Genomic DNA, 15046 nt, shown 5'->3' on the forward strand with positions numbered 1-15046 from the left:
ATTTTTCAAGTCAGCACCCATCACTTTGAACAGCTGTTGCGTCATGCAATACGTTGACGACCCAACAGAAAGTAGTTTAATTCCAATTTTGCTTGGCTTCTAAATACCCATTACATTTGATTCTTCAGCCTTTTGAAAAATCCAATTTGAATTCTATAAGCAAATGGAAAACGTGCCATCAATCAGATCGCTATAACACTTTCTACAAGTACAAGGTCAACGGGTTAATTAAATTTCGTGTTGGACACTGACTTTCTTCTTCTAACAAGCAAGAGAGAACACACGTGGCATGACGTAAATGATCCGTAAATTTTGATTCAATGTGTAATATCATCTTCTAACTTTTAATTTATTCACTGTGATCTCTAAATTACTGGTAAATATTGAATATAGTCCTTCTATTTGCTTAAATGACAAATCGAACGTTATTATACGATGAGTTAGATTTTTATAAATGATGAGTCATCATGTTCATCTTTTTATCCGTCTGCTTTAGAAAATGAAAAAAAAATTAGGGCATTAACGTATCTATCATTATTTGATTACGTGGATTATTATATTATGATTTGAGATGAATATTTTACGTAGATAATTCACGTGTAACTTTTTCTATTGTCTACCATCCAATCTTAACAAATCGGAAGCCATATCCGTATTTTTCATTAACTTGTATTAACGGAAGGACGACACTGACTATTTTCATATAGTCTATGAACTAAATTGAACTTTTATTAAGAGTTCGGGGTCACATTAAATAAATTAAAAGTCTAGAAACGACATCGTACATTAGACCAAAGTTCAATAACCATTTGTGTCATGTTCCTAAATCAAACTTGAATCCTTGGACGCATCAACTTGGTTGGCATAAGTGTGAGACATTTCAGAAAGCATTTTATTAAATATAGTATTAACTTTTAAATCACGAATTTTTTTGTGTAAGTTAAGTTCGTTGCATCATCAATTAGCACACAACGCTCTTGCTAAAGCATTATTGACTTTATGCTACAATATCTTATGGCCTTCGATGGATATGCCAATTGGTACACAACTCTATTGCTAAATTACGATTTTATCTATGAAAAATTAAAATCCGGAAAAATAATAAGGAAACATTCCGTGTACTCTTTTTTTTTTCGCACAATTTTTATCCATCGGCATTGATATCGATCCAAGAGGAACACTACTTCTGAAGTGTTAAATGATCGAGAGTTATCGCATTAACCATGTAACCCGTCGAGATGAATTTTAAGGATTTTTATATGGTACACAGCTTGATACTAGGTAGTAGGTAGGAGAGAGTCAAATCCAATTGGGAGAAAACACTGTCATAGAGCTTGTGCATTTTTTTTAAAATCAAAATCCACTTTCATCATCGTTGATTTGATAGTTGTAGTTTGAAAAATTGACCGGCTATCTATATATCTTTTCTGAATAAATATTACCCAAAATAGATCGTTTCATAAACTATTTACTAGAATGACTTCTTATTGCCATGTCACTTTTGGAGATTGCCTAGTCATCATTTGTAACGACCCGATCCGACGAGGGCGGGGAGTGGTCGCCGGGGCCAGAGGGCCTGGATAAGGAGCGGCTCCTGACAGGCTTCTAGGATGGCAAGGGGGGCATCTCTCTGTCCCACATCGCTTAGGAGGGGAGTCCTGGGATTGCTTATAAGGCCTGGGTGGCCTATCCTATGTAACGCGTTTCACACAAGCTTCCGCTGTGCTGAGAACAAAGCCTTGAGGGGTGGGTCTGGCCTGTGGGCTTGCGCCCCAAAGAGGACAATATTGGGCTTGGGAGAGGAAGGGCCAGAGAGCGCCTCTGCCCAAGACAACGCGTTTTAAAGCCGTGAGGGTCAGTGGGCCCAAAGCGGACAATATTACACAGTGTAGACCCAGATTGTTACATCATTTCTTTACGTTAATCACATCTGCCTCTCAATTGTTAAATTATTTTAAAAAAATTCTAACACTTTCAAATCTTTTGTTCCCGAAATTTAATTTCTTGATAAATAATCAAAGTCAGACCAAAATTTGCGCACATTCAACTTCAAATTGAAAACATGGATAAAAAAATTTGAAATATACTTTAGAAAAGTATAGCTTGTATAAATTTAAAATTAAAGAACCGTCAAAAGTTTAACAACCTAATAACATGTTTTATTTAGTAATGACTAAATTTTACTATTTTAGTTGTAGAACTATTCATAAAGTAAAATTTCTCTTCAGTATATATTCATTGATTTTGAATATTACTATTTCCTGTCAATAGATAAGATTTTATTATAATTTTAAGTATTATTTTTCAATAGAGAAAATTTGTCTGAACATATAATATTTATATAATCAATTAGAATATTACAATGAAAGGGAGACAGATATACAAATGTGAGTTTTTTTTACCAAAATTATAAGAATATAGCTTTTTGTAGCTTATAGAGGTTAATAACTATTCCATTTTATTTTATTAAAGTTAACCGAAAAATTGTACAAAACCACTTGGACATTAAGGTAAAGTTGAAAACCTTGAACAACAACATTAGATTTTTATATTCATGTTGATACGCTTTTTTCCTCAACTTTTATGGCAAGATTATCACATATTAAGGCTCCTTTTCTTTCAAGGAAAATGTGACATTTCTAGAAAATGTTTTTTAGGAAGTCATTTTTCAAGATAATGACAATATTTTTCGGTGTCTAGCTAAGACCTGAAAATGAGCTTGAAAATATTTTCTGTCGTTTGGCATGAAAAATATAATTTGATTTTTTTTTTCCTACTATCTCTACCGGTCACTGGCCGGCGACTGGACACATGCAAGGCCGCCTCAAGTGAGGTTGAGCTCACCCGAGGCCAGCGAGCTCAAGACTAGCCCGATTTCGATGAGTGGGGGAGCTCGAGACTCGCCTGTGGCCTATCACTAGTTGTTGCCGTGGGCGGTGACCGGCTAAGGAAGAAGCAAAAAGAAGAAGAAAGAAAAGAAAAAAATAAAAAATTGAATTGATTTAAAAACGATTAAAAATTCTAATTTTTAAAAAACAAAATAACTAAAAATTAGATTTTTTTAAAATAAAATAATATGAAATTCGAGTTTTAAAAAAAATTATAAGAATAAACATTTCATAATCAACCCGAGTCCGAGCGTCGAGGACTCGCACATGACCTTTGTGGACCTGGACTTGAGTGTTGGGGACTAAAGCTCGAGTGTTGAGGACCTGAGCCCAGCCTTTTATGGATGCGGGCATAAGGCACCGGCACCAGGGATTCGGGCCTGGCCTCAATGGACCCAGGCATGGGCACTAGGGTATCGAGCGTGGCCTCAGTGGACCTAGTCCAACCTCGATGGACTCATGCCTGAGCGTCAGAAACCTCGTCCCAGCCTGAGCGTTAGAGATTCGAAAACCAACGTTGGGGTTCCTATGTTCAAACGTAGAGTTTTTGGTCCAAACGTTAATACCTAGTTATATTTTGAAAAAAAAAATTTCGACTTTTTTAAAGAGGATATCATTTTCCTGGATTTAAGTATAGGTTTTTCGTTGATCAGGAAAACATTTTTCGTTGACTCATCTTCCTAAGTGAACCCAATGCCGGAAAATGAGAAAAATAGTTTCTCGAAAAATGTTTTTTGCGAAAGGAACAGAGCCTAAGTTAAAGTTGATTATCCTTAGGAATGGACATTATGAGCCAACCATATCATAGTATCATGATATTTTCCAATGATATATGTATTTTGTAATGCACCAGAACCAATTTTTTTCTTTATTTTCTTTATTTTTAGTAGAATTAATTTTGTTAACATGTTGAATGAATTAGCTCGTATTAAAAAAAATACGAACCATGATAAAGATTGGTGGACATTTTAATCATTAGGATGACTCTTTATTGTCACGTGTTCATTTTAGAAGAGATAAAAAAAAGTACTGCAAAAAATCGAGTGCCAAAAGTAAAAGGGATAATGACACAAATAGTCCCTGAACTTTGGCTCAATATGCAATTTGGTCCATGAACTTTCAATTTGTTCCATGTAGTTCAATGTGGTCCATGAATTTTTAATTTGTTCAATATGGTCCCTGGACTTTTGGTACATGTTCAATTTAGTCCTTAAACTACATAAAAATGTCTTTCTATTAATTCAAGTTCAGGGACTATATTGTATATTTTCATATAGTTCAAGGACTAAATTAAACATGTACCAAAAGTCCAGAGACCACATTGAACAAATTAAAAGTTCAGGGACTACAATGAACATTAAGCTAAAGTTCAGGGACTACATTGAACAAATTGAAAGTTCAGGGGCCAAATTGCACATTGAGCCAAAGTTCAGGGACTGTTTGTGTCATTTTCCCAAAGTAAAATAAATTGGACATAATTTTATTTTAACTTCTATTAGCTATACCCTTAAAATAAACTTGTTGTGTCAATATTCTCTGCAGGAATTTATTTTTTATTAGGTGTCTCCATTTCTCAATCAGGAAATAAAATTATGTATACCATAGGTTAATTGTCCTTAAAATAGGATGGAATTTTATTTTCCACTTTTCAAATTGTAGCTCCCTTGTAATCTTCCAACTAATCGAAATTTTATTTTAATGAGAACAAAGTTAATGAGGAAAATTGTATGAAAGTCATAAAAAAGTTTGTGATCGATAGACAAAAAAATCATGATATACACTTTCGGGTACTAGTTAAAGCCTTACGTATGTTTGGTGGAGATCATATTCACTCCAGTGCTGTAGTAGGTAAACTCAGAGGAGAAATAGACATTACCTTAGGCTTTGTTGATGATTTTAGTACATGATATTTTTCTGAAAAAGATCGAAGCCGGTATTTATTTCACTCAAGATTGTTTCTCTCAACCAGCTGTTCTACTCGTAGCTTCTGGAGTTTTCACGTTTGGCATATGTCTGCTTTGACCGACATCTTTGGAGATGATTCCATACTACAATTCGATGAAGGAACTTTAGGACACCCTTGGGAAAATGGGAAATGCATCGGGTGCCATAACTAATCAAGTAGCTACGGAAGCATGTTTACAAGCCCGTAATGAGAGAACGTGATCTTGCTTGTGAGGGTAATGAAATTATCCATAAGGCTAGCAAATGGAATCCCAAACTAGCTGCTGCTTGTGAAGTACGAAAAGTGATCAAATTTGAATTCAAAGTAATGGATAATTTGCAATCCAATAATTATCATTTGTTCTTTTATTTGAAGTGCAATTAAACAGTTATTGATGTAATAAACTAATTTTTTAATAGAGGTAAATAAAATACATTCTAAAATGCATCTCAAAATTTTTATCCATATTTTGAAAGTTAAATTTGAAAGCTAGGTGGTTCTTCAATGTATGCGAATCTGCTCGGGTTCTAATTGTTTAGGAAAGATTAAACTTCGAAAAAAAATATCGTTCAAATCGTTAAAAGTTGTTTCAATTATTTGTGGAGAGAGAGAAAAATAACTAAGATTATATACGGAATTTAAAACACTTGTATGTTTGAGAAATTATGTGAATTCATCAAAATGTTAACATGCATTCGATTGGGTCAAGGAAATGGTTCTAGTTAGATACAAGAAAGCTTGAGGCCCCATTTTTTTTTTTGTTTGATAATTTTCTCATTAATTTACATGTTTAGCAGGAATTATTCACGATATATTAGACATTTAAGGAGCGAAATGCGATTGACACAATGGACTCTAATTTGAAAGCAGCTCGACCAAACGTATTTTCACAATTTCCATTTCTATTGACAAACTTCATTTTCATGAACCAAACGTGTTTTCGTAAAAAAAAAATAGGAAAATGGAAGTCGAAAACAATTTTTGTTCCCGTTTTCTACGAGAATGTTTTCGCAGACCAAATGGGCTCTCGATGACTCTAAGAAAGGTGTCTAAAAATGCTCTATAACGATTTTACGTTCAAAATTTTTAAAGCTTTTAGTCGATGGTCGAGATCTATTACTGTCCGATTTAATGGCTCCATTTGTATCGAAGAGAAACAAGCGAGTTGCCGTCAGTTGGCTCTTTTCCCTTATAAGCTGGGAAGTCATGAAATTCGAATTCACGTAGATTTCACAGGCCTAATATCCTAAACTCGCCCTCCTTTGACTTTAAGTCTAGTCTCAATTCTATCATAATCTTTTTTTTCCCATAAAAAAATCTCTAACTTTAGGTCAAGACTCAATTTCACCCTAAACTTTTTTTATCCTATAAAAAATCTCGAACTTTAGGTTTGGTCCCAATCAACCCTAATTTTTTTTTCGTCTTAGAAAAAATCACCAATTTTTTCTTGAGTCTTAAATCTATCATCGTTAACCCACCATCCAAAATTTCTCTTGACAACTGAGAGATAGAAGACTCTTGGGTATGAGAGATTAAATGCCGAGTCCAAAATTGAAGATCCCCGAACCAGATGGAAGGAAACCTCTCTCAAAAGTAACAGCAATTGATGAAGACCAATCCTAATTGCTCTAACTTTTATCCAAATTTCAGATCCAAGAAGTTCAGGCTGACGTGAAAATTCAACTCCAAAATACATCTTCTTGAATATGAAATTTTGGGAAAAGCTAGAGCAATGACGTGGAAATGCCACATCGCTAATGGACAATTTTTGACGGGGTGTTAACGGGGGCATATATGATATTCAAGTAAAGGTTGATAGTCTTTTATGAAATCAAAAGAGTTTATAATAGAATTGGGACTAAAGATGATTTGTTTACGAGATAAAGAAAAGCTTATAGAAATTTTGGGTATGAGGACATGTTTCACGTGATCCACGGTCAACCAGGGAGGTGTAATTGGCGTACATAAGCGGCCATTGGGAAGGTAAGCTGTCTCTGCAGCAAGCACTGACGCTGACAAGTCCTGGGGAACAAGGGCAATCTGGTGCCGGATCTCCTGTGGACTCCCCCTGCGAACTTCTCTGCCCAACGAACGCTTCGCTTCCCCCGTCAGAGTCAAACGTCTTCACTTCGGTAAGAGATAGAGAGAGAGAGAGATGGAATGTGTAGATTCGTGAGGACACGTTTCAAACATGCATTGGCAAACTGCAGATCACAATGATTCGACAGAATCCGATGATGTCCTCAAAGCGGGTGTCGCTTCGGAGGCGCCCCCGCCCACAGTAACCGAGCTTGTCCGGAGGTTAACGTAACGAGACACTTCCAAAAACAAAAACACTCCGGCGATCGGGTTCTCGCCGGCCGGTAACCGATGGATCACAAGAGAATGAAATGTCGGCCCTTTATTAGTAGTCTTTGAAGTGCTTTGTGAGGAATGACGTGTTGCATCGGAGGTATGATGGAATACCCATGAATATGACGCTTTTAGAACGGTAAACCGATTTCTCGAGGAATCATAAAAAACCCTTAATACGATGATAACTAAAAAAGAATAAATAATAAAGGTGTGGAGGTGTCTAGAAAGGAACGATCATAAATCCCGTAACCTTCTTTGCATAAACAGAAAATCTCCTGTTATTTACAATAATTTGATTTAAGATTTAAATATGTACCTTTGAATTCTCCTTATGAATTGACTTTACTTGAGATATTTATAGTTTTTTGAGTTTTCATTCCATCGAGCATCCATATTTTTTCCGGTGAAATTTAAATTGAACAACTAAATAACTCTTGGTGAATAAAAGTTACTCAAATAAATTATATAATGAGTGAATAAAACATATTCGACTTGTCAAATTGGTACAAAAAATACAATGCTAACTGTCGATCGTATTTCATATCTCTCTCTGCAAGAACTAAATCCATTTAAATGTGTTCGATAGCGTTGTATGGTCGGCATGTGAGGAACATTAAACCTTATTAATATCAACCATGAAAACCGTTCTCACCCGTTAAGAAACAAATGGAAAAAAAAAATACATTTAGGTTCCGTTTATTTCGCGAAAAATAAATAATTTAAAAAATATTTTCCTAAAAATGATTACTTGTATTGCTCGAAATGATTAGTCGATGAAAAATATTTTCATTATATCTAAATATTTCCATTACATCAATCATAAGTTTTCACTGTGGGATGCCGTACCAAATCTATGTAAAGAAACTTCTTGATTTTCTTTATTAAAGTACTCCACAAAATGAATATAAAAAAAAATGACATGATGGAACCCGTAAAGAGTTTGCCTGGAAATTGGTGCATGATTAGCACAGGGGCTTTGTGCATTGTAACAACTCGATTCATTCCATTCAAGGGGATTTCTTTTTCTCCCATATAGGAATTTGAGGTTTTATAAAGTCCTCTATATAAATTAATAACGTCCTCACAAGTGCTAACCCCTGTATCGCCTAACGATACTTGCCCTATTTGATGTGTGGTCCAATTCATTATCGCTCCCTGCCTTGCCGGATTGGGTATGAGCACATATCGTCCACAAACCATGTTTTTACTGCAAGGGATCATTTGTTCTTATACTATCTATAACGACTCAACCCATTTCAAATGGATCAAGCCCTTCAAAAAGAGCACTCAAAGTAACCACCCGAGTTAGTGATTATTTGGGAATGGATCTTATTAATAAATAACTGGGGTTAATGCACACGCTATGTTCGCGTGCATAAATTACGTAATTATATGCATTAAAATGAGTGGTTACTTATAATAGGTGGGTATAAGATGGAGAAAGTAAAGGTGATTTAAAAAAATCTAAAATAAAAGCGAGACAAAAAATGTGTTTTCCCTTATAGTTGTGTATATATATATATATATATATGGACATCACAAGAGCTCATCCATCTGATATGGAATTCGGGGTTTCACGATGCACGATACGATACATTTGGCTTGGGTCCACCTACCGATAGCATTTAAAAGTTACATTAAAAACAAAAGGAGGCCGTGATTAAAGTTGGCGACGCAGCACCATGCTATTAAATGACTAAGTTAATAATAGAATTGATTCTTAAACAAGTTAGGTGCAAAAAAGAACTATTGTTTCCCAACTGTCATATTCTGGGCTGCAGCTTCTTTCGTCGGCCCGAAAATAAGTTTTTTTTTTATCCTAAATTCATTACCTAGCTCTTATCACATGATAAAAAAGATCGTTCCTATTTGCATCTTTAATAAACGATTATAAATAGATTCGTCCTGTTTATTCAGTGAGGAATTCCTAATAAACTTTCCTAACCGTCGTATCATTACTCTTTTGAAGAGGATTTGTCGATTTTGTAAATTCGACATGCATGAAATTGTGTACGTGTCAATCGTTTCGCACATACTTTTTCTTGTATCGTAGATAAAGCACAAAAAAGAAAAATTATGAAATACTTATTGAAAATGGATTTTTATACTAGATTAGTAGTTTGTGGTCCTGTTGCCTCCCATCTATATCTATGTCATTTGAAAGTTTGGATATGAAATTGTAGTCCTTGTGGTCCTTTCCTAAGCTAGCCATGTACAAGGTTTGTGTCAAGAGTTAGATAAAATCTCAAATAGTCATTTCAAGATTTAAATGTAGCTGCTTTTGTAAAGCTTCTTTTTTCTTTCATACTTTCTCTTTGCTATGTAAACCATGCACCGTATCTTCGCCGTATCTACAGTATTATTGAAAGTTATATTTTCTATTGACAATTATAAATTCACACGACTTTTATGTCGTATGACAAAATCTTTGTACTTTAGAGTAACCCTTTATTTTATTCTTGAGAAAAAACAAACGTGTTCCGTGATAATGAAGAACATATCTTAGCTTACACAAGTTAGAAATACGGGTTTGATATAATAGACAAAATACATGTGCTTGTTACTACAAAGCACGTAAGCTTCCTGGATAATCCTAATGATGTATTCTAAGTCATTCATTTGGGATCAACGTACTTGCGAACGTCGATTATCGATTTTCCATTGATGTTTCGAAACATACCTTTGAATTATTCATTACACGTGACTAGAATAATTAATACATAAAATCAGGTGCGGTCTACCGGGTCTAGCGGCATGTACCTACCAATACAGACTTAGTTACACATATGTTGTAGCTATACACCATCTTGGTTGATTGACATGAAGATTACAAGCGTGATAGCTATTATTGTAAATAAACAATGCAGTGACATAAGCGATCGTTTTTAGGAAAATCGAGTGCGGTCTACCGAATCTAGTGGTATGTACATGCCAATACAGACTTCGCCACACATGTGATAGCCATACACCATCTTGGTTGAAATGCAAATTACAAGCGTGATAGCTATTATTGTAAGTGAACAATGCAATAATATAAGCGATCGTTTTTAGGGAAAATATTTTTCAAATCATTCATTTTCCGTGAAACAAATGAAATCCTAATTTGAGATTCCTTTCTAAACACATTTCCTATATAATTATCAGATACGGTGTACTTTCCTAAGCTACCTATCATTTGCTTCAAGAATTCATGTCCGCTCTCTCCAAGCTCGCAATACAAAGCTGCACATTGAACGATGGAAGAGTAATTAATGAGAATGAAATAGCTCGAAAATTATTTGAACTTTTCCTCAGTAATCCACTAATTTTCTCGTAAATACAGCTCTTTTGATCATTTTTTCACATGTACATTTCAAGTAATGTCCTTTGATTTTTGCCTTTTTCAACCTATACTTAATCCTCGAGAAGGTAACAGTAGGATCAAATGAGGGTAAATTTTAATTGCCCATTGATCGTATCGAAGTTAATGATGCTAGGGTCGAGTGAGTGTGTGACGCCCCAGAATGTCACGCGCGACATGTGTCTTTTAATATTATTAATAATTTGGCCAGCGGAAGTTAAAGTCTGAAGTAAGTATTAAACATGAATATCAAACAAATTTAGTCAAAATACTTTTGCTTTTTATTAATAACCCTTGTCAGATTTACAAACCCAAACAAAGCATCATACAAGTACAAAAAACAAAAAAAAACTGGGTAGGTCAAGGTTGCCTATCTCCAACTAGATTCTACACCAAAAGTCTGCCTTGACTAAAGTCTGAAGATGTCATGGATTGATAACTTCACCTTCCAATGCGAGATCACCATCATCTAAGTTGAAGCCCCTCAATGGACCAACTAACTCACCATCAAAGTTAGAGTACCACACAACGAACCGGAAAGGAACCCACTCCATAAGACCCACATCAACCCAGATAGTAGAGCTACACTTAGTGTAAACTGTTTCAAACTCAGGCACAAACACATTTTCATAAACAGCTTCATGATATACGGGAATTCCAAAAGGTAAGGACTGAGGAACATTCATCCTACATGTTTGAAAAATAATGGGATGAAACGAGGCCCAGTAAATGAAATCTCTAGTTTTAAGTTAGGAAGATCAACTTACCACTTCACCTGGCATAATCAACATGCATGCATAGCAAATGGTATGCATAGAACTTGAATGCATGTTATACTTGTTTCGTCTGGATGTGCCACAAAGTCTGAGTAATGCAACATTTCACAATACTTTCACTCAGACGCAAGCATATGATGTAAAACATTCATGCTCATGCGATTATGTTCATTACTTCATCCTCCCGAACACTCCCGGGGCTTCTCGACCAACGGGGCATCTCAACTTCGAGGCATCCCGACACACACCCGGGGCATCCCGACTAACGGGGCATCTCAACTCCCGAGGCATCCCGAAACACTCCTCGGGGCATCCCGACACACGGGGCATTGTCACACACCACTAAATGAGCGACGGAAATTATATTGTTCTCATTCAAGCCATGCCAACCAAGTATTTGCATGCAAATGTTCGCTTTGGCCCGTCCCATATCGAGCCTCACGGTGCAAATGTTCGCTTTGGCCCGTCCCATATCGAGCCTCACGGTTTTGTCTTTTAAAGCCATGAAATGCATCATTCGAGCAAATAAGTATGAAGAAGTACGGGTTCTGACTCAAAAGGCTAAAGTCTACTCAAGTTCAGAAGGTACTCATATCTAGATTTTGAGATAAAACTTCATCGATTTAGAAAATACATTTATTCAGACTTTGAAAGTAAGTTCTAGTCAGTTTTAAAAATAGACAGAACCAGATTTTGATCGTAAAGTCTGAGCAATAAGGTTTGAGCGATAAAGTTTGAGCAGTAAAGTTTGAACAGTAGGGTTTGAGTAGTAAAGTCTAAATAGTAAGGTCGGAGCAGTAAAGTCTGAACCAGTAGGGTTTGAACAGTAAAGTCTGAACAGTAGGGTCTCAACAATAAAGTCCGAAGGTAAAGTCTGAAGTAAAATCTGATCATAAAGTATGAAGATAAAGTCTGAACATAAAGTTTGAAGGTAGAGGCTGAATGTAAAGTTTGAACGTGAAGTCTGAATGTAAAGTCTGAATGTAAAGTCTGAAGGTAGAGGCTAAATGTAAAGTCTGAACGTAAAGTCTGAAGGTAAAGTCTGAATGTAAAGTTTGAAGGTTTAGTCTGAAAGTAAGGTCTGAGCAGTTTTAAAAGTAAAGTAGATAGAGCCAGAATTTTGATTTAAAATCTTTTCAGCTCAGAAGTAAACAGAATCATCATTTACACTCACCTAATATACACCATTTTGAGTAAAATGATTTTCTACCATTTTAAACATACATAAAACCAGCAAGAAGAATTCAACAATCACCTCAAAGATAACATTTACACGTTTAGATTTAACCATTACACTTGCCGATTTTCAACACACTTTAAGGAAGCAAAACACATCCATTGAAAAACATATAGAACCAGCAAAGCGATCAAACCATCACTATATCTTCACTATTATCACACATCAGAATGGCATTTCTCAAGTAACCAAGTTAAAAAGTGTCAAGTAGATTTAACTAGCTTAACTCTAGAGTCTTCACTTACCTTGTGCAAAATCTAAACACCCAAAAGTTAAAGCTCTCCCGAAGATTTTTGGACTGAGCGATGGTGAAAGTAGACAGTGAAGAAGGGTGTTACGGTTTGGGTGAAATTATCATTCGGTATTCACCCAGATGAAGATGAAACAGGAAAGTAGATGGTGAAGTGGATAAATACATTGTATTCACAGGTGGCATCTTCTCTCTTCATCACGGCCAGGTATAAGAAATCAATGGCTCATACGGTAGGAATAATGACCAAGGAAAATGATTACTTAGGCTAGGTATCTAATTAGGACAAAAGCTGGCTTAAGGGGACAAGTGGCCTTCGGTCAAACTTTCCCCTTCATAAGCCACATGAGAAAAGAAAGTCCAGAAGAGATATTTTGTGATAATATCTCCCCCCCTCCCCTCTTAACGGCAAATTAGCAAATAACAAAAGATTAACACTACTTAACCAAATTAACCACTAATATTACTCACTAATTATCAAGACAACGTTAAATTAATTAATACCACACTACTATTAACGTACACAACAACGTTTAAAATTTTAAACACATCGAGTTCGGAACGATTACGTTCCCGAATCCGCTCCTTGCAAATTACGGTCTAATAACGATTTCTACACGTCCGCACAAATACTAACTTAAATAATACTTAGCTTTATTTTCTAAGTATCATTTTCGAACATGGAAAAACTTCCGACGTCACATATATATTAATACGAAATTCCGAATGTTACAGAGTGCATGCCAACCTACTTATTTTTTTTCTCTACCTTGAAAATGAATCGCAAGCTCCTCGTGACACAATCTTGTCGAAATTGCGTGCGACTCCACATGGGCTAGATTCAGTTGGGGTCGCGCGACAGGGAAGCATATCGCGTGTATAAAAAGGTCTACTCATTCAATAACAAGTACGAGCAAGCAATGTGCACCAGATGACTATCATGATGCGAGAGTTGGAGTAGTTGAATCATCTAAAAAGCTTTAGAGGCATTGTCTATCACGTCAGAAATAGACATCACGGGCGCTTGAGATGACACAACATAAAAATTAGGATTAATACCGCGAAAAATCCTAAACTGGTATGCCTGTGACAATTTTATTCCAAACTAATTTTTTGACCATCAAAAACCTTAAATTGGTACAACTGTGATAAATTTACCCTCAGTTTATTTCAGTTAAATTTTACTGTCAAATTACTTTGTGAAATGACACGCGACAATTGACTGATATACTAATTTTATGTTTGACCCTCCATTTGTCACAGACAACCAGTTTATGATTTTTTATGGTATTAATTCAATTTAATGGAAACTAACGAAGGGTAAATTTGTCACAAATGTACCAATTCGGGGTTTTTGATGGTTAAAAAATTATTTTAGAATAAATTTATCACAAGTGTACCAGTTTAGGGTTTTTCATGATCAAAAAATTAGTTTTTGGTAAAATTGTCACATGTATACCAGTCTAGGGTTTTTCGTGGTATTAACCCTAAAAATTAAGAAATTCATATAAAATAAAAACATGAGAAGACTAAGGGCGCGCATGGAATCCATTCTGGAGCAGAAATTCTGCTCCAGAATGCATTTCGGAACAGAAATGCGTTTGTTAAAATAATTTTGGAATGCATTCTGGAGCAATTTTTGCATTCTGGAATAAAAACGCGTTTGGTGAAACTTCATTCTTTTTTTTGCTCTAGAATGAATTTTTGCTTCCAGAATGAGTTTTGGCCCAAAAAAGAGAAGCTACTTTTTGTAGCTTCTCTCTTCCAGAATGCATTCTAGCCCAAATTTCCTTTTTTACAAGAAATAAAAAATTTCAAAAAATCAAAAATTTCAAAATTTTACAAAATGGCTTAGAATACCTGTGGTTATCCACTTTGAGTGAAATTTAAATTTTTTGAGGTGTAAAAAAAAAATCAAAAATTTCAAAATTTCACAGAATGGCTTAGAATACCTGTGGTCACCCACTTTGAGTGAAATTTAAATTTTTTTAGGTGGCCAAAAAAATAAAAAAAATAAAAAATTTCAAAATTTTACAAAATGGCTTTGAATACCTGTGGCCACTCACTTTGAGTGAAATTTAAATTTTTTGATGTGCCAAAAAAAATCAAAAAATAAAAAATAAAAAATTTTACATAATGGTTTAGAATACCTGTGGCCACCCACTTTGAGTGAAATTTAAATTTTTTTAGGTGCCAAAAAAAAATCAAAAAATCAAAAATTTCAAAACTTCACAGAATGGCTTAGAATACTTGTG

The sequence above is a fragment of the Syzygium oleosum genome, unplaced genomic scaffold, assembly GCF_021117445.2.
Source record: "Syzygium oleosum isolate NSW1041296 unplaced genomic scaffold, Sole_v2.1 Sole_v2.18, whole genome shotgun sequence".
Lineage (NCBI taxonomy): Eukaryota > Viridiplantae > Streptophyta > Magnoliopsida > Myrtales > Myrtaceae > Syzygium > Syzygium oleosum.